Here is an 18,723-nt window from a genome sequence, read left to right as displayed (position 1 = left end):
CCTTCCGTAATGTTCGCACATGCATTGAAAATGCGCTTACGCATGTTGTCAGGCGTTTCCTTCGACTTTCCCCACAGAAAGAAATCCGGTGACGTCAGATCCGGTGAACGTGCGGGCCATGGTATGGCGCTTCGACGACCAATCCACCTGTCATGAAATATGCTACTCAATACAGCTTCAACCGCAAAATATACGCAAGCTATGTGCCGGACATCCATCATACTGGAAGTACATCGCCATTCTGTCATGCAGTGAAACATCTTGTAGTAACATCGGTAGAACATTACGTTGGAAATCAGCATACATTGCACCATTTAGATTGCCATCGATGAAATGGAGGCCAGTTATCCTTCCTCCTATAATGCCGCACCATACATTAACCCGCCAAGGTCGCTGATGTTCCACTTGTCGCAGTCATCGTGGATTTTCCGTTGCCCAATAGTGCATATTATGCCGGTTTACGTTAACGCTGTTGGTGAATGACGCTTCGTCGCTAAATAGAACGCGTGCAAAAAATCTGTCATCGTCGCGTAATTTCTCTTGTGCCCAGTGGCAGAACTGTACACGACGTTCAGAGTCGTCGCTATGCAATTCCTGATGCATAGAAATATGGTACGGGTGCAATAGATGTTGATGTAGCATTCTCAATACCGACGTTTTAAGATTCCCGTTTCTCGCGGATTAGCCGCGGCAGCAGCTAAAACACCTACTTGGGCATCATCATTTGTTGCAGGTCGTGGTTGACGTTTCACATGTGGCTGAACACTTCCTGTTTCCTTAAATAACGTAACTATCCGGCGAACGGTCCGGACACTTGGATGATGTCATCCAGGATACCGAGCAGCATACATAGCACACGCCCGTTGGGCATTTTGATCACAATAGCCATACACCAACACCATATCGACCTTTTCCGCAATTGGTAAACGATCCATTTTAACAGGGTAATGTGTCACAAAGCAAATACCGTCCGCACTGGCGGAATGTTACGTGATACCACGTACTTATACGTTTGTGACTATTACAGCGCCATCTATCACAAAGCGAAAAAAGTGGTCCAACTAAAACATTCATATTTCTTTCGTACTACACTAATATGTAATTAAAAATGGGGGCTCCTATTTAAAAAAAAAAAACGCAGTTGATATCCATTTGACCTATGGCAGCGCCATCTAGCGGGCCAACCACAGCGCCATCTGGTTTCCCCCTTCAAGCTAGACAATTTTCGTTCTTGGTAGTTTTTCCGTTTGATTCTTGTTTCGTGAGGTATTTGGCCCGGTCACTACCAATGGACCACCCTGTACAGTATATTACTGAACCGGAACCCAGTACAGTTGCATGTTGCCTTTCTAATGGCTTCCAGTTGCAACGAAAATTTGACTTTCAGTATTTGCTGCAATTATTGGGCGAATTTAAACATTTAAAATGCTGTCATAATCTACTCATTAATGGGTATAACCTTACGTTAGAAGTTTTACATAATAAGAGAAGTATTACGGGTGTCTCCCACTGTCAGCTGTGTTTGGAGATTCGTGACTCCCCTCCCTGGCCAAGCTCCTATATTCTTTCCCTTTTATTCTGTTTTCATCACTTTTTAGAATTGGTTAGTCTTCTCATACAATACGCACTTCTACATTCTAGCAGTCGAACGCTTTTAAATAGGAGGTGGTCTTGCCTCTACTGCATCAGAGGTGGGATATTTCCTGCCTCTGCCGGCCGGAGTGGCCGAGCCGTTCTAGGCGCTACATTCGGGAAATGCACGACCGCTACGGTCGCAGGTTCGAATCCTGCCTCGGGCATGGATGTGTGTGATGTCCTCAGGTTAGTTAGGTTTAACTAGTTCTAAGTTCTATGGGACTGATGACCTCAGAAGTTAAATCCCATAGTGCTCAGAGCCTATTTCCTGCCTCTAGCATAGCCTTGGGGTTGCTCTCTTGCTGACGTCCCTCATTTTGTTTTTACCATTGACAACACGACTGCACTTGTACGTTTTTTAGCCTTTTACCTTTTATCTTTCTGACTTTTCTGAGATGTCAACCTGTCTGAATGGACCACATTGTAAACAAGGGACTGATGACCTTGCTGTTTGGTCCCTTAAACCCCAACCAACCAACCAACCAACCAACCATGGATTGGTTTGTATGATTACACAAATACAGGACAATCATCGGAAGCAGTCACAGCCACAAAATACACTGGTGTGCAAAACTTAAGGTAAAAGTAACTTTCGCATTATGTGTCGCTGCCAAGTAACAAAGCTTGATGAAAATTTGAGCATACGTAGAAAGAACTGCTACGGTGTAGTGCAGAAGAAAGCAATTCGTAATGAGACGAACAGAAATGACACTTTTATTCAAAGATAATAATTACACTGAAGTCATCGGGATTTATGATAGTTCCCTGGACATTACGAAAGGCGGCATGTGGTTCTTACTAGGCTGTGTGATGACCACGGGCGGCAGTGCGTGCTCTGCAATGTGCACCAATGCTGGCCACAAGGTTGGTAAAAAGTTTTTTGGGAGGGCGTTTCATTCCTCCACCAACGTGGTTGACAACCACTGGATGGTCATTGGTGAATGTGGACGTGCTGCACTCCGTCTCCCCAGCGCATCCCACACCTCATCTATGTGATTTAAGTCGGAGGGACGGGGAAGACATCCATTCGGACATCCTCTCATTCCACCATCTCCTCCACTTGCGCAGTTCTATGTCGTTGCGCGTTGTTATCCTGAAAAGACGCACATGGGGAAACAGTGCAGTGTAATAATAATGTTGACCGCATGACTGTTTACAGCGGCTCCAACGCCTTGGCAAGCAGGTGATCTTTTGCTGGGTACCTGGCCACGTTGGGATACAGGGTAACAACATGGCTGATAAAGCTGCCAAGGATGCATGTTGGGATGGTGCTGTCCATCAATGTCCCATCCCGTTGCACGCCATTATCTCATTTTCTGACAGATGCATCATTCGTCAGTGGGAGACTGAATGGTTGCAGGTGTCGGACAACAAACTGCGGTCGCTCCAACCGACCACAAAAGCTTGGAGGACTTCGTGTCAGCCTCGCCGCTGGTAGGAGGTTTTGCTTACCAAAGTGCGCATCGAGCATAGCCCTTTCACACATAGCTTCCTCTCCGGGGGGAGGATCCACCTTTCTGTGAAGTTTGTGGCGTGCAGCTTTCAATTCAGCTTATTGTGGCTTCGTGTGTTCTGTGTACTGATAACAGGGCAGCCCTTGGTCTCGCTGGAGATCTGCCCACCGTCCTCGCAGATACCGATACAAGTGTTAACAGAGTGGTGAAATTTTGTGAACTATCAGGCCTCATCCCTAAACTGGTGGGGAAGGGCGGCAGACTTCAGTACGTTATAAACTGCTCTGCATGTGGGGACAGCCTTCGTCCCCACCCATGAGATTTCATGTTGATTCTTCGTCAGGGCGCTGATGACCGTGATGTCGAGCGCCCCCTCAACCCAACTCATCATCATCACAATAAGATTGACCGGCAGGCGAATGTACTGTGTTCAAAGATAAAGAGGTTTGTATGCCCATGCAACATTGTGCCTCCCCACACTATAACACCTGGACAACCAGAAATACCAAGTTGACAGTTTCCCTCAGTGCCTTACGAAACCTCATATGGCGAGAGGTGGAAGCACGCAATGCACCCAGGAACATTCTCAAACATGATCGTTTTTGTGGTCCAGGTGTTATGGCGTGGGGAGGCATAATCTTGCATGGTTTGATTTTGCGCATTGGTTTCCATTTTTCGGCCGATCGGACATTACTTTCTGAATAGCCCTCGTAAATCTCACGTGTTGTCAACCCTGATAGATACCGACCATCGTTCTTACAGCGTACCCAACGTGAATGGAATAGGAATGGAGGGAAAAGATTGTGACAGAATATTTACCTCCGTCACAAACCGTACGGTGGCTTGTGTTCTACAGATATACATTTATTTCTGTATGGTTTATGATCTGCGACAATTAAGATCTAATCTTACCTAACGCAGGCAGAGAATCGCGTGACGCTGAAATCCGTATTGTCTTAGGATGAATCGCTGCTGAAAAGATCGGATGTGGGACAGTTTGGTAACCAGAACCGCGCTGTCATTCTGTGTCCTCGCAGGAATGGTTTAGAAACGAACGACGCAATTGTTTCGTGTGTGTTGATAATTGCCATATCACACAATACGTTCAATCAATCTTTTTCTTAAAAATATTCTAATTAGTTACAATGAGAAAGCGGAGGATTGCATTTCATGGCCAGGCTAACAACAAGGAGACAAAAAGTTCGACTTCTTTGATACAAACCCAAATTTCAAGATTTAAGGAAGCTGAGAAAGATCTACAGGAGTTGGGTATTGTAGACAGGGATATAGAAAACAGAGACGAATTCGGAGAAAAGGTACAAAACGTGAAGAGTTTCCCGAAGAACACACAAAAGAACCGAGGAGGGAACATACACAGAAGAAAGAAGTGAACACCTGAGAAGTTTTGGGAATCCAAAAAAACAGAAAAGAGTATGATGTTATAAGTCGGCTGTTTCACGTGGCCCTGAAATGGCCAGTTTGGAATTATAGTAATAGTAATAATAATAATAATAATAATAATCTGATTAGATTTCACCCAAAAGTTGATGGAGATTAAGTATCACAGACTGAACAGTTAGTAGCAGTGCTATAACTACGATTTAACTATCATATTATTAGTTATACGTATTTAAAATTAGAAGTTTCGTGATAGATTAAAACTCTGTGCCACATGGGAGCAACGACTCAGTTACCCGAGTACGCCTCTCGGGCTAGCTCGCAGCGACATGAGCCAGTACCGCACTCTTCTTTTTCCGAAATCCGGAAACGTTCTCGTGCATACCTTAATGGACCGCTTTCCTTCCGAGAAACGATAGCAACAAAATAAAATATTTATGATGTGCACAAAAGATGCTAATGCCGTCAGCTTTAGCACCACGGTTTTATCTCAGCAGGATTTATTTCAGTAAGGAATTCCTAGTAATTCCTCTAATCTGTACATGAAAAAAAGAAGGGTTCCCGCAGTTTCCACAGTTCCTTTACCGAATATATGAGGATACCTTTCCTCAAGTTCATAAAATACATGAAGGGACAGATACGAGAAATTTCAGTGTAACAATTATTGCTAGGACTTGTACTGCAGTGATCTCTCTTACATTATATAACAACTTCCTTTTGGGTTGATGGTAGCAGAGAGGCGACAGTCCCATGGACCCAGCCTGAGTGCAGCGGTTACTTGGCAAAGCTAGCTTGGTAAACTGTTTGTCAAACGTCAACATCACGCGTGCCTGTAGTGGACACTCCCCTAAGAAGCAAATGAAGCACTCAACTACCCAGGCTGCTGGTAAGTAGCACTGTCACACGTCAGAGAACACGCAGTTTATATATATATATTAATCTATGTTTGTCAAGTGAGTGGAACGGAAAATCATATCAGCTTGCCTATGAAACATTGTTCCGAGATCGAAAGCCACGGTTCAAAAATTTCACAAGCTTCTAAATAGGTTGTTGATTTAATTTCCCTGGCCGCGTGACTATACATGTTGCCGTGTGAGCAGAACAATACATAGGTACTATGGTATAGACAGTCTTTTACGTAAGATCGTAATCGGGTTAATCAGTAGATGGTCGTGCGGTAGCGTTCTCGCTTCCCACGCCCGGGTTCCCGGGTTCGATTCCCGGCGGGGGCAGGGATTTTCTCTGCCTCGTGATGACTGGGTGTTGCGTGATGTCCTTAGGTTAGTTAGGTTTAAGTAGTTCTAAGTTCTAGAGGACTGATGACCATAGATGTTAAGTCCCATAGTGCTCAGAGCCATTTGAACCATATAATCAGTAGAAGAATATATTTTACAACAAACTAAAAGATATACGTCGAATCACCCGAAGCGTCGATAATTTCTTGGCATCTCCGAGGTAATGTGGAAACCAAGTTATCTCTGTTCACGTGGGAGAGACCTCCGTATTGCGTTGACAGCTGTTTCAACATGGAGATCTGTTTTCCTTGCGGTTTCTTTTTTATATAAGACCATATATTTTCAATAGTATTAGCGACAGGCGATCGCGAGGGCCAATGCAGTACCTGCACACCTTTCTCCTTTTTCCAGTCCCTGCAAAGCCTGCTGCGGTGCTTCGGATCATTGCCCTCCTGTAGTATCCAATCTTCATTTTTGTCGATAAGCCAACGTTTGGTAGTCGACATTAAACATCTTTGATAAATCTGTGACATCTTCTGTGCATTTAAATTGTTGATAAACACGTGCAAATTGCCGAAAGCCAATTTTGAGAAACATCCCCAAATAGCTTTATAGACATTGTTCCTTCTATTGGGTTGTGAAAGAACTAAGGCGATATCTGTTACCATCTGTCTGTAATGGCAATCACGCTTTTACTTAACACACACAATGGTGGCTCTGAGCACTATGGGACTTAACAGCCGAGGTCAACAGTCCCCTAGAACTTAGAACTACTTAAACCTGACTAACCTAAGGACAGCACGCACATCCATGCCCGAGGCAGGATTCGAACCTGCGACCGTAGCGGTCGCGCGGTTCCAGACTGTAGCGTCTAGAACCGCTCGGCCATCCCGGCCGGCTTTACTTAACAGACTGTATGTGAAATATAACTACATAAGAATTTACTGTGTTAAAATACACAAATTTCCAGCGGTGATGCTCATGTAACAACAAATTTTATATATTTTTTAATGCTGAATGCAGTATGCAATAAAATGCTGACGAAGATAATTTCACTCAAAAAAGAAAACAATACTTGTATTAGTTCGCAGACTAATAGCGTATCTTTGAAACAGCCGTGGAGTCACTCTTGTTTGCTGAAACATGCGAAAATAAGATAGTGGGCTGAGCTGAATTCTGTCGTCATATCGTTACGTAATCATTTGCGAGACACTTAAAATGTGATACGCTTCCAGTAAACGCTCTCCTCTTTAATTTGCTCAAGGGAAAGAGATAAGATTCGGAATCTTTGCTATGTCAGAAAGGAGGCATTACTGTACAAGCAAGAAATACAAGACAGTAACTCTTTTCCAAATACAGGTAATCAACTTATTATGTGAGAAGTGTCACCAATTCTTCCTCAACTACAGGCAACTGGGGCCATGCAATCGACAACTTAATGTCTTTATTTGTTCATCGTAAAATTACTGTAACAAGTAAGAAATACGCTGCACCTGAACAACGGTTAAAGAATGTAGCTTTCAAAATATGATCTGGTAATAAAATGAATATGATCTGGTAATAAGATGATTATGTTCGAATATTATCTATATATTTGCCATGTCTGTACAGCATTAAATTAATGGAATCTACAGCAGTATCGCTCAAAATGTCTCGTAATGAAAGCAGATTCTGCCACGGTGTAAGTGATAGTCGTCCAGAAGATGCAAATCAACAGAGTGAATTTATCGGGCAGTGTCGTCCACGGCCAATTCCGAGCATAACGATGATAGTAATAGCCTACGATGATCGTACACCCCATGAGTTTGGTAGGCCAACCCTCAGCCGTCCATGGTGCACACATATAACCCAACCCATTCTGTCGCCGTTTGTAGAAAGTCACTGAGATCTGTCCTCCAACAGGGCAAAGCCCTTGTTTACACTTACTATGTTACTCCACCTGTTTTCCAATATGTTCACCAATTCCTATGGTCAACATGAACATCATACCTAACGGACTCCCCCACAAAAGAATATGTACAGGACATGATGGGACGGTGTTTGGTCAGATACAAAGTCCCTTGACCAATTGCGGCAACAAGTGAAAGTATCTCTGAGATCTACTTCCCTAGATGATAACCGACATATCTATGATCGCCTTCAATTACAACTGCAGAACTGCATTTTAGCTAATGTAGGCTGTAGAAAATACCGGAATTGTTTCCCAAAACAATCTGTCCACAATATTTATGAATACATGATTGTGATCACACAGTGCACAACATATGTAACAAGCGAAAAAACTTCTTTAATGTGAATCCCTTACTTCAGTCACAGGTTCATATTTCTTTTTGGACTACTCTACAGTTTAAGAAGATATCAGTGTATTATCAACATTAATCGTTGTGTACCCGTTCACAAATGTTTGAAGGAAGGCATGCGTGTCATGTAAAGTCGACACAGTCCAAAATAGTTTCTACATTTGGCCGTCATTTCTAGTCCTCCCAGAGAAGACTCTCGGCATCGGTAAAGAGATTTCACTCGCTAAAAGTAGAAAAAGTAGAGATGGTAGATTCGCATGAACTGGCTGAGGAAGTAAGATGATAAACGAGTTTTTCTTTTGTCGCAAGGAGGATACAGGGTGTCAATTCTTGAACTATATGAAATAAAATCGCCATAACTTCTGAACGGTTTGCGGTAGGGCGTTCGAATTGCACGGTTGGCCGCGGGGCTTCATGGGAATTAGTATGGTTTATTTTAGCGACAAAGCGCACCTTCATTTGGATGGGTTCGTTAGTAAGCAAACGTGGCACATTTGGGGGACTGACAATCCGCAATTCGCGATCGGGAAGTGTCTTCACCCTCAACGGGTGCAATGTCCAGTCACGGAATAATCTTTGCGATATCTCTTGACGGCACGGTGACTACCAAACGGTACGCGAAGATTTTGGGAAGATGATTTCAGCCCCATTATCCAAAGTGATCCTGATTTCAACAAGATGTGGTTCATGCAAGACGCAGCTCGATCCGGTCGTTTTGGCCGAGCGGTTCTAGGCGCTTCAGTCCGGAACCAAGCTGCTGAGGTTCGAATCCTGCCTCGGGCATGGATATGTGTGATGTCCTTAGGTTAGTTAGGTTTAAGTAGTTCTAAGTCTAGGGGACTGATGAACTCAGATGTTAAGTCCATAGTGCTCAGAGCCATTTGAACCATTTGAACGCAGCTCGACCCCATCGAAGCAGGAGAGTGTTTGGTGACCTGGAGGAGCAGTTTGGGGACCGCATTGTGACTCTGGGGTACCTACAGGCCACTGGCATGGGCCTGAATTCACCGTCATATTCTCTGTATATGAACACATGTGACTTCTTTTTTGTGGGGCTATATTAAAGACAAGGTGTACAGCAGTACTCCCAAAACCACTGCCGAGCTGAAAACGGTCATTCAGGAGATCATCGACATCAACGATGTTCGGACACTTCAGCGGGTCATGCAGAATTTTGCTATTCGTCTGCGTCACATCATTGTCAATGATGGCAGGCACACCAAACATGTCATAACCTAAATCAGAATATCTGTGGTGACGTTTACATGTTGAATAAAGTGTGTGCGCACAGTAGTTTGTAACTAATTTACGTTTTTTTATACAGTTGAATAACTGTCACATTGTATCATCTATTGTTGAGGAAATATCTTTATGTTCAGTTGTTGGAAACAAAATGTCCGATTCCGGGAAGATGTGATGTAAATATATGTATAGTGCCAGTTTACTGGAGAGTTTTTTAAATTACGTTACGCCTCAAATGTCATACAGATTAGATAACACGACCAGTGATGAAAAAAATAGGTTAAAAATTAAGTCTGAGGGGGAGTCGCACCATCGCTTCATCCAAGTTTGTCTTTCGACGCTCGACCGCTAATCATATGACCACCATAAACTCTAACGTCCGGCATCTACGCACAGATGGATCAGGTAAATAATAAACGATTAAAACTTTTCTTGCTATTTTGACGGATTCCAATGACTCAGTGCCGATCGTAGAGGTAGTCAGCCTTATCGTCTGTTTATGAACGTAATACACTAAGGTAACATAAGTCATGTCATATCGATATGCACATGTAAAGATGGCGGTAGATCGCGTGCACAAGGTATAAAAGGGCAATGCATTGGCGGAGCTGTCATTTGTACTCGGGTGATTCATGAAAAGATTTCCGACGTGATTGTGACCACACGACGGGAGTTAACACACTCTGAACGCCGAATGTTAGTTGGAGCTATACGCATGAGACATTCCATTTCGGAAATCGTTCAGGAGTCCAATACTCCGAGATCCACTGTGTCAAGAGTGTGCCGAGAATACCAAATTTCAGGCATTGCCTCTCACCATGGACAATGCAGTGGCCGACGACCGAGAACAGCGGCGTTTGTGTACAGCAGTCAATGCTGACAGACAAGCAACATTGCTTGAAATAAGCGCAGAAATCAGTGTGGGACGTACGACTAACAAATCCTTTAGGATGGGCTATGGCAGCAGATGACCGACGTGTCTTTGCTAACAGCACGACATCTTCTGCAGTGTCTCTCCTGGGTTATTGATCATATCGGTTGGACGCTAGATGGCTGGAAAACCGTGGCCTGGTCAGATCAGTCCCGATTTCAGTTGGTAAAAGCTGATGGTAGGGTTCGAGTGTGGCGCTTGCCCCACGAAGCCATGGACCCAAATTGTCAACAAGGTACTGTGCAAGCTGTGTTGGCTGTGTTTACACGGAATGGACTGGTTCCTCTGGTCCATCTCAACCGAGTATTGATTGGAAATGGTTATGTTCGGCTACTTGGAGACTATTTGCAGCAATCTACATCTGCAAAAAAAATGGTTCAGATGGCTCTGAGCACTATGGGACTTAACATCTGTGGTCATCAGCCCCCTAGAACTTAGAACTACTTAAACCTAACTAACCTAAGAACGTCACACACACCCATGCCCGAGGCAGGAGTCGAACCTGCGAGCGTAGCGGTCACGCGGTTCCAGACTGTAGCGCCTAGAACCGCACAGCCACACTGGCCGGCTCTACATCTACATTTATACTCCGCAAGCCACCCATCAGTGTGTGGCGGAGGGCACTTTACGTGTCACTGTCATTACCTCCCTTTCCTGTTCCAGTCGCGTATGGTTCGCGGGAAGAACGACTGCCGGAAAGCCTCCGTGCGCGCTCGAACCTCTCTAATTTTACATTCGTCATCTCCTCGGGAGCTGCAAGTAGGGGGAAGCAATATATTCGATACCTCATCCAGAAACGCACCCTCTCGAAACCGGGACAGCAAGCTACGCCGCGATGCAGAGCGCCTCTCTTGCAGAGTCTGCCACTTGAGTTTGCTAAACATCTCCGTAACACTATCACGCTTACCAAATAACCCTGTGACGAAACGCGTCGCTCTTCTTTGGATCTTCTCTATCTCCTCTGTCAACCCGACCTGGTACGGATCCCACACTGTTGAGCAATACTCAAGCATAGGTCGAACGAGTGTTTTGTAAGCCACCTCCTTTGTTGACGGACTACATTTTGTAAAGACTCTCCCAATGAATGTCAGCCTAGCATCCGCCTTACCAACAATTAATTTTATATGATCATTCCACTTCAAATCGTTCCGTACGCATACTCCCAGATATTTTACAGAAGTAAATTCTACCAGTGTTTGTTCCGCTATCATATAATCATAGAATAAAGGATCCTTCTTTGTATGTATTCGCAATACATTACATTTGTCTATGTTAAGGGTCAGTTGCCACTCCCTGCACCAAGTAAGTGCCTATCCGCTGCAGATCTTCCTGAATTTCGCTGCCGGCCGGTGTGGCCGTGCGGTTCTAGGCGCTTCAGTCTGGAACCGCGTGACCGCTACGGTCGCAGGTTCGAATCCTGCCTCGGGCATGGAAGTGTGTGATGTCCTTAAGTTAGTTAGGTTTAAGTAGTTCTAAGTTCTAGGGGATTGATGACCATAGATGTTAATTTCCATAGTGCTCAGAGCCATTTGAACCATTTTTTTTGAATTTCGCTGCAAGTCCATGGACTTCTTGTTTTCAAACAACGATGGAAGACCACAGTTGTTCACGATTGATTTGCACAACATTCTGGACAATTCGAGCGAATAATTTGGCTACCCAGATCGTCCTTCATGAATGTCATCGAACATTTATAGGTCATAATCGAGAGATCAGTTCGTGCACAAAATCCTGCACCGGCAACACTTCAGCAAATACAGACGGTTTAGAGGCAGCATGGCTCAAATTTTCTACTGGCGACTTGCAACGACTTCCTGAGTCCGTGCCACGTTGAGTTGCTGCACTAAGCCGGGCAAAATGAGGTCCGACACAATATTAGGAGGAATCCTGTGACGTGTATCACCTCAGTGTAGCTTGCAGTGTTATAAAAATTTTCAGGCTGCCGTGTCGGAAGGAAGCGGGATAACACACCCAGCTTTTGGGTCCGTGCCTCCCGCCAGAAGCGCGCTGTAGTTCAAGAACGACCGAATTGCGTGGAGCTAGTGATCCGCGCAGTGAAGCAATCTCTCGTTGAGCGACAAGTAAACAAGTTTATTAACAAGGCGCGCGACAGCTGCTGCAGCGCTGGCGCGCCCAGACGCGTTTCGGCAGCGTTCGCGCTAACGAGATAACTGCAATCTTGGTCGTCCGCCGCCTCACGTGGCCCTCGCAGTCTGCTCGCGGCTGTTCAGACGGGAGGTGCAAAGTCTGCCTCTGCTGGTGCGGGTGCGAGCGTTCCTGTCTTCCGTCTTCGTTCTCGGGACTCAGCCGCAGGAGAAGACAGCCACAACGCGTCTACGGAAAGGACTTTACCGCTGCTTTTCAACACGAATCTCTAACTTTTTGGTATGATCTTCCGCAGTGTTTACAGTTTTGACGACGGCGAAATACTGAAGTCACGTGGTACCTTGTGTTTGTGTTTCTTAATTTTCTTTGCGACAGTGAAATGTTCATTATTGGTGGCAGAGTCAGTGACAGTGTGTTCTCACTTTTGGTGCTTTAGATAAGTACATTTTGTAGGGCGCTCTATTTTCAGTTCAGTGTTGGTTGTGCTTGTGGTGATTGTTTATTTGTTGCGTTCGTGATGATGTGGACTATAATACAGGTTTGTTTGGATGACAGTAATCAGTGTTAGAAGAAATTTATTTCTTGAAACCACGAACGATGTTGAGCATTTCTTGTTCATCTTCTTGTGGGTTACATTTTTTTTATTGTATGTCATGGACACACTTCGGTTGTACAACACGATCCATTAAAATATCGGCCGAGAGGTTCTAGGTGCTACAGTCTGGAACCGCGCGACCGCTACGGTTGCAGGTTCGAATCCTGCCTCGGGCATGGATCTGTGTGACGTCCTTAGGTTAGTTAGGTTTAAGTAGTTCTAAGTTCTAGGGGACTGATGACCTCAGAAGTTAAGTCCCATAGTGCTCAGAGCCATTTGAACCTAGACATGCAACTGATTGTTGTTGTACTAACATAACTTGAATTTCACTATAGTTGCGCCTTTGCTTCCTGGTTCAAATGGTTCAAATGGCTCTGAGCACTATGGGACTCAACTGCTGAGGTCATTAGTCCCCTAGAACTTAGAACTAGTTAAACCTAACTAACCTAAGGACATCACACACATCCATGCACAGCTTTGCTTCCTCTGCAATAGACAAAATAATGAGTACTGGATTACAGGCAGCATATGGATGCCCTAGGGGCTGTAGTTTTGCTTGAGCAACATTATCGTAGTGTTCACTTTCATCCTATTCATAATGGCCTTCATGTGCTTGTGACGTAAACATGGGTAAATCTGTGATACACTTTAAAATTTGCTAGAGTTTCGAGAATTTACACGATGAATTTCCATCAGAGAAAAATTTATTCCCTATTTCGGAGACCAGGTACCATGAATCGAGATCAAGACCCCCCCCCCAAAAAAAAAAGACTCTTCCACAACAACTTTACGTTTTCGTTGATAAATTCAGATTGATAATTTTTACAGTCGCCCGTTTCTGAAAACTGTAACGTATAGCAACTGGGGTTATGAACAGTAGATAACACGATACAAGAACGTATATTGTCCTGTGAGGCTGGATGTTCACCTCAGTGTATCATCTCAGTGAACTTCAAATAATTAGTCTCAAGGTGCTCTTCCCAACAGGTTTACATCTACCATTACCAAAATGCATGCTTACGTGAATCCGTAGCCTTATGTTGAAACTTTAAAGCGCTTCACATATTACATAACATCTTTGCGGTAGGCTGACAAGGGCCATGCTCGATGGAATTATAGTTTCCGATTGTCGCGCTAAACTTGACATGTTTTCAGCGTTCCGTAGGTTTACTTTTCTCCTTGGTTGTATCCTGAAATATTTGGAAACCGCTACTTGCCTTGCATAAAACAGTGATGTGATATTTAGGAGTAGTTTAGTGATGTTCCTTAAGTCTGAGAAATAAATAGAACAACGCATCAAGTGCGCACCGGCTCTACTTGACACATGAAGTATCAAATACATAACCAAACGTAGATGTACATCGTTGTTTCCCACGTGTTAGGATTATTTTGTTTTGTCAGTTCTATCGCTCTTTGGACAACGTTTAATCGAACTTAGTTCTGAAGTCTAATTCGTACATGTTTTATGTGTAGTACTACAAGCTACTGTTTTTTTTGTTTTTTGTTTTTTTTGAATATGTGGATACAAATTTACTTTTACCGCCATTTTCTAAGAAACACGTGTTTCTTAAAATTGCGAATCATACGTTGAATAATTTCCTGAGGATTTTTTTCCGAAAGCAGATTTCTAGAAGCAAATTTCTTAACGAACATTCCGAGAAAGGAGACGCACCAGAATGTCAGCTCCGTCAATTGGTCCTCTTGGCCGATAAATTGAGTAGAGCACGCCGGCCGTGAGCCGGCCGTTTGCTGGTGCATTGCGCAAGCTATGGATTGTCCTGCTGTCTACAGCACCACCAGTGCGTCTGGAGCTTCTACTCTCTTTTTCTCCTCATTCCTAAACATGGTTTTTGTTGGTGGTCAATGCATTCTTCTTGGACAAAAGACGATAAAATACTAACCGTTAAAAATTAGTGTGACTCACCAGAATTTATGTTAGAAAATAACTGAAATATGGGCAGTCCTCAGAAAAGTGAGTATTAAGCACCTAAAAATTTTGAGAACAATGCCACTGGAATGTGAAGTATAGTTCGCTGCCGAGTGCAACATCGAAAATATATATTGCTGTATCGTTGTGATGAAGTAACAATCACTTATTCGATAGTGTAGGGTATACTAGTATATTACTGCATGTTAAAACAAATTCTAGCCTAAAATTACTAAAAAAAACAGAAATTACCTTTATTTCTCGAAGACACGCTGTCACTACGATAAACAGCTTTCTTTAAGCAGATGCTGCCACCTACTGGGAACATGCAGAAATGGAAACAAATGATGCAGTGGAAGCACGTGGTGTAAAGTAAATGCTGTAGTCCGGCACAGCGAATTTAGGTTATTCCCTGAGCTACAAAAAAAAAAAAAAAAAAATGGATGTAGCATGAAACTATACAGGAAAATGTTAAACTTTCTCGGCCCGGGAGTGGAAGACTAATTTATAGGTCAAGATGCACCAACTTTACGACTTACTCCCCTGTTTAGGTGAACACAATGTCTCCAGCGTTGTTTTATTACTTGTTAGATATGCTTATGAAGTACGATTCCAAAGGTCTACAAATACCGATCTACGGCTACCATAATCTCCTCAATGACTCCAAACTATTTCCGGATGCAAAATTCTTTACGTATTGAAATAGGTGGACGCTGTAAGGTGCGAAATATGTTCTGAAAGTTCGCAATTCAAACCCTTGTTTTCCCATTGCTAAAACACGACTCTCTGGGCTGGTGCATTGTCCTGCCGAGAAATATTTTTTGTGTATACAAGCCACATTTCTTCTCGCTTATACACTGCTAACCATTAAAAATTGCAACACCAGGAAGAATTACAAATGAAGTTTTGTTTGTTGTGCGTCTACACATAGTAGGAAGAATCATTACCATCACTGTCACTGTCACCGTCATCATTTATTGCATTAACGGGCGTTTAAGGCTTACAACAGAAAAACAAAAGAAATAGCCACATTGCAAAACGAGAAAAAACAGCACTGTAAAAAAGTTATGAACGAACACGCTACGAAAAGCACAATAAAAAAAGGAAGTCAGTCAGTCACAACAGAGAAGATATCTACTGCAGATGCTAGTCCTTCGTTGCTGGTCTCTAGCTTCGTCTTCCACCGCCGTCGGCTCGGCTTGTTTAAGGACTGTTAATACTCGATCCTGCCATAGCTTCCTCAGACGTCCCCTTGGGCGTTTTCTAGCAGGTAGAGTTGACAGATCCCACTTATACAGAGTCCTCCATTCTCGAAGGATGTGGCTCTCTCTGAGCACTATGGGACTCAACTGCTGTGGTCATAAGTCCCCTAGAACTTAGAACTACTTAAACCTAACTAACCTAAGGACAGCACACAACACCCAGCCATCACGAGGTAGAGAAAATCCCTGACCCCGCCGGGAATCTAACCCGGGAACCCGGGCGTGGGAAGCGAGAACGCTACCGCACGACCACGAGATGCGGGCACGAAGGATGTGGCCAAACCACTGTATCCTCTCGTGCCCTTATATTAAGCCAATGTGTGGTACAGGTCTTCTTTCGTTCTTCGTTCCCATTTGCCTTCTGTGCTATTGTAGAGGTGTCCGTAGATCTTTCGAAGTACCTTTGTCTCGTAGGCACAGATTGCTTGGCCGCGCGGTCTAGGGCGTCTTCTCACGGTACGCGCGGCTACCTCCGTCGGAGGTTTGAGTCCTCCCTCGGCCATTTGTGGGTGTGTTGTCCATAGCGTAAGTTAGTTTAAGTTAGATTAAGCAGTGCGTAAGCTTAGGGACCGACGACGTCAGCAGTTTGGTCCCATAAGACCTTACCACAAATTTAGCACAGATTGCTTCTTGGGGTATTGCTGATGTCGCCCAGGTTTCAAAACCATATAAGAGTTCTGACTGTGCTAGTGTCATATACAGCTAGATCTTATTCTTCTGTGATATCAGACGTAACTTGAATCAGTTGTTTCAGACTAAGCAACATGCGACAGGCGTGTATTATTCGTTGATGCACTACATCACTTCACTTGTATTAGCCAGTATGGAACCCAGGTACTTGAATTCTTGAACTCGTAGGAAGAATATATTATTAAAGATGTAGGCGATTTGGGGGTGTACGGATTGCGAAATTCAGTATGAGCTCGGATGACAAATACGTATACGCCAATCCATGCTGCTTTAGTGCTATGACAGAGTTTGTCAATCCTGTTGGCTGGCGAGTGGTGACATGGCAGTCGCTCTCCTATCAGTGACCAGAAGTGTTCAATAGGAGAGAAATCTGGAGAACATGCTGGCTATGGCAACAGTCGAACATCTTCTGTACCGAGGTAGGCCAGGACAACGCGGGCAACATTTGGTATTGCCTTATCTACGAGGGTGAGTCAAATGAAAACCTTAAATATTTTTTTAAATATTATTTATTGTGCAGAAGTGGTACAAAGCTGTATCGCTTTTCAACATTATCTCCCCCACGCTCAATTCAAGTCCTCCAGCGCTTACAAACTGCATAAATTCCTTTAGAAAAAAATTCTTTTGGTAGTCCGCGCAACCACTGATGCACCGCGTGGCGTACCTCTTCATCAGAACGGAACTTCTTTTCTCCCATTGCGTCTTTGAGTGGTCCAAACATATGAAAATCACTTGGGGCAAGGTCTGGTTAGTATGATGGATGAGGAAGACACTCAGAATGCAGGTCTGTGATTGTTGCAACTGTTGTACGGGCAGTGTGGGACTTTGCATTGTCATGTTGCAAAAGGATACCTGTTGACAGCAATCCACGTCGCTTTGATTTGATTGCAGGCCGCATATGATTTTTTTTGGAGATCTGTGTATGATGCACTGGTGACAGTGGTCCCTTTAGGCATGTAATGCTCCAAAATGACGCCCTTTTCGTCCCAAAAGAGAGTCAGCATAACCTTCCCTGATGATGGTTCTGTTCGAAACTACTTTTGTTTTGGTGATGAGGAATGGCGCCATTCCTTGCTCGCTCTCTTCGTTTGCGGTTGGTGGAAGTGAACCCAGGTCTCGCCCCCAGTAACGATTCTTGCAAGGAAGCCATCACCTTCTCGTTCAAAGCGCCGAAGAAGTTCTTCACAAGCATCAACACGTCGTTCTCTCATTTCAGGAGTCAGCTGCCGTAGCACCCATCTTGCAGACACTTTGGGAAACCGGAACACATCATGCACAATGTGGTGTGCTGACCCATGACTAATCTGTAAACATGCTCCAATGTCATTCAGTGTCACTCGGCGGTTTTCCTTCACTATAGCTTCAACTGCTGTTATGTTCTGTGGATTCACAACTCGTTGTGCCTGACCTGGACGAGGAGCATCTTCCACTGAAGTCACACCATTTGCGAACTTCCTACTCCATTCGTAGACTTGCTGCTGTGACAAACATGCATCACCGTACTGAACCTTCATTCGTCGATGAATTTCAATAGGTTTCACATCTTCACCACTCAAAAACCGAATAACAGAACGCTGTTCTTCCCTGGTGCAAGTCGCAAGTGGGGCGGCCATCTTTATACTGATGCTGCGACGGTATGTGTGCATCTGCACTATGGTGCCACCTACAAGCAATTCTGCACGCTGTTTGTAGCACGCTTTATCAACTTACAGGATAACGGCGCGAAATTCCGATTTGTTATTACAAATTTAAGGTTTTCATTTGCCCACTCCTCGTATTTGAAAGTCGGCAACAGGCCACTCTGCTGCTGCTGTCGAATTGCGACACGTGTTGATAGACATTTACCCTTATACGAATCATAACGTGATGTTCTCGCAAAAAAATCAAATATTAATTATAAATGAGAAACCCGCTACGGACTCTTTCCTTAGTTGCAGTATGTAGGTGG

General features: G+C 44.1%; 1 protein-coding gene across 4 annotated transcripts in view; it reads left to right on the top strand.

The window, feature by feature from the left end:
- The window catches only part of LOC124555490 (transcription factor CP2), an 897,377-nt gene that overhangs the window by 332,388 nt on the left and 546,266 nt on the right, over window positions 1-18,723 (top strand). Inside the window, exon 1 of one of the 4 annotated variants that reach the window (XM_047129414.1) lies at window positions 12,444-12,580. The exons of the other annotated variants lie outside the window; for them this stretch is intronic. The gene's annotated coding sequence lies outside the window, so the exon portion shown is untranslated. Of the gene's footprint in view, window positions 1-12,443; window positions 12,581-18,723 lie in introns of those variants that run through there. 4 annotated transcript variants of the gene reach the window in all.

The sequence above is a fragment of the Schistocerca americana genome, chromosome X (assembly GCF_021461395.2).
Source record: "Schistocerca americana isolate TAMUIC-IGC-003095 chromosome X, iqSchAmer2.1, whole genome shotgun sequence".
NCBI lineage: Eukaryota > Metazoa > Arthropoda > Insecta > Orthoptera > Acrididae > Schistocerca > Schistocerca americana.
The sequence above is the reverse complement of the archived record's forward strand: the minus strand, read 5'-3'. Positions and strand labels throughout refer to the sequence as shown.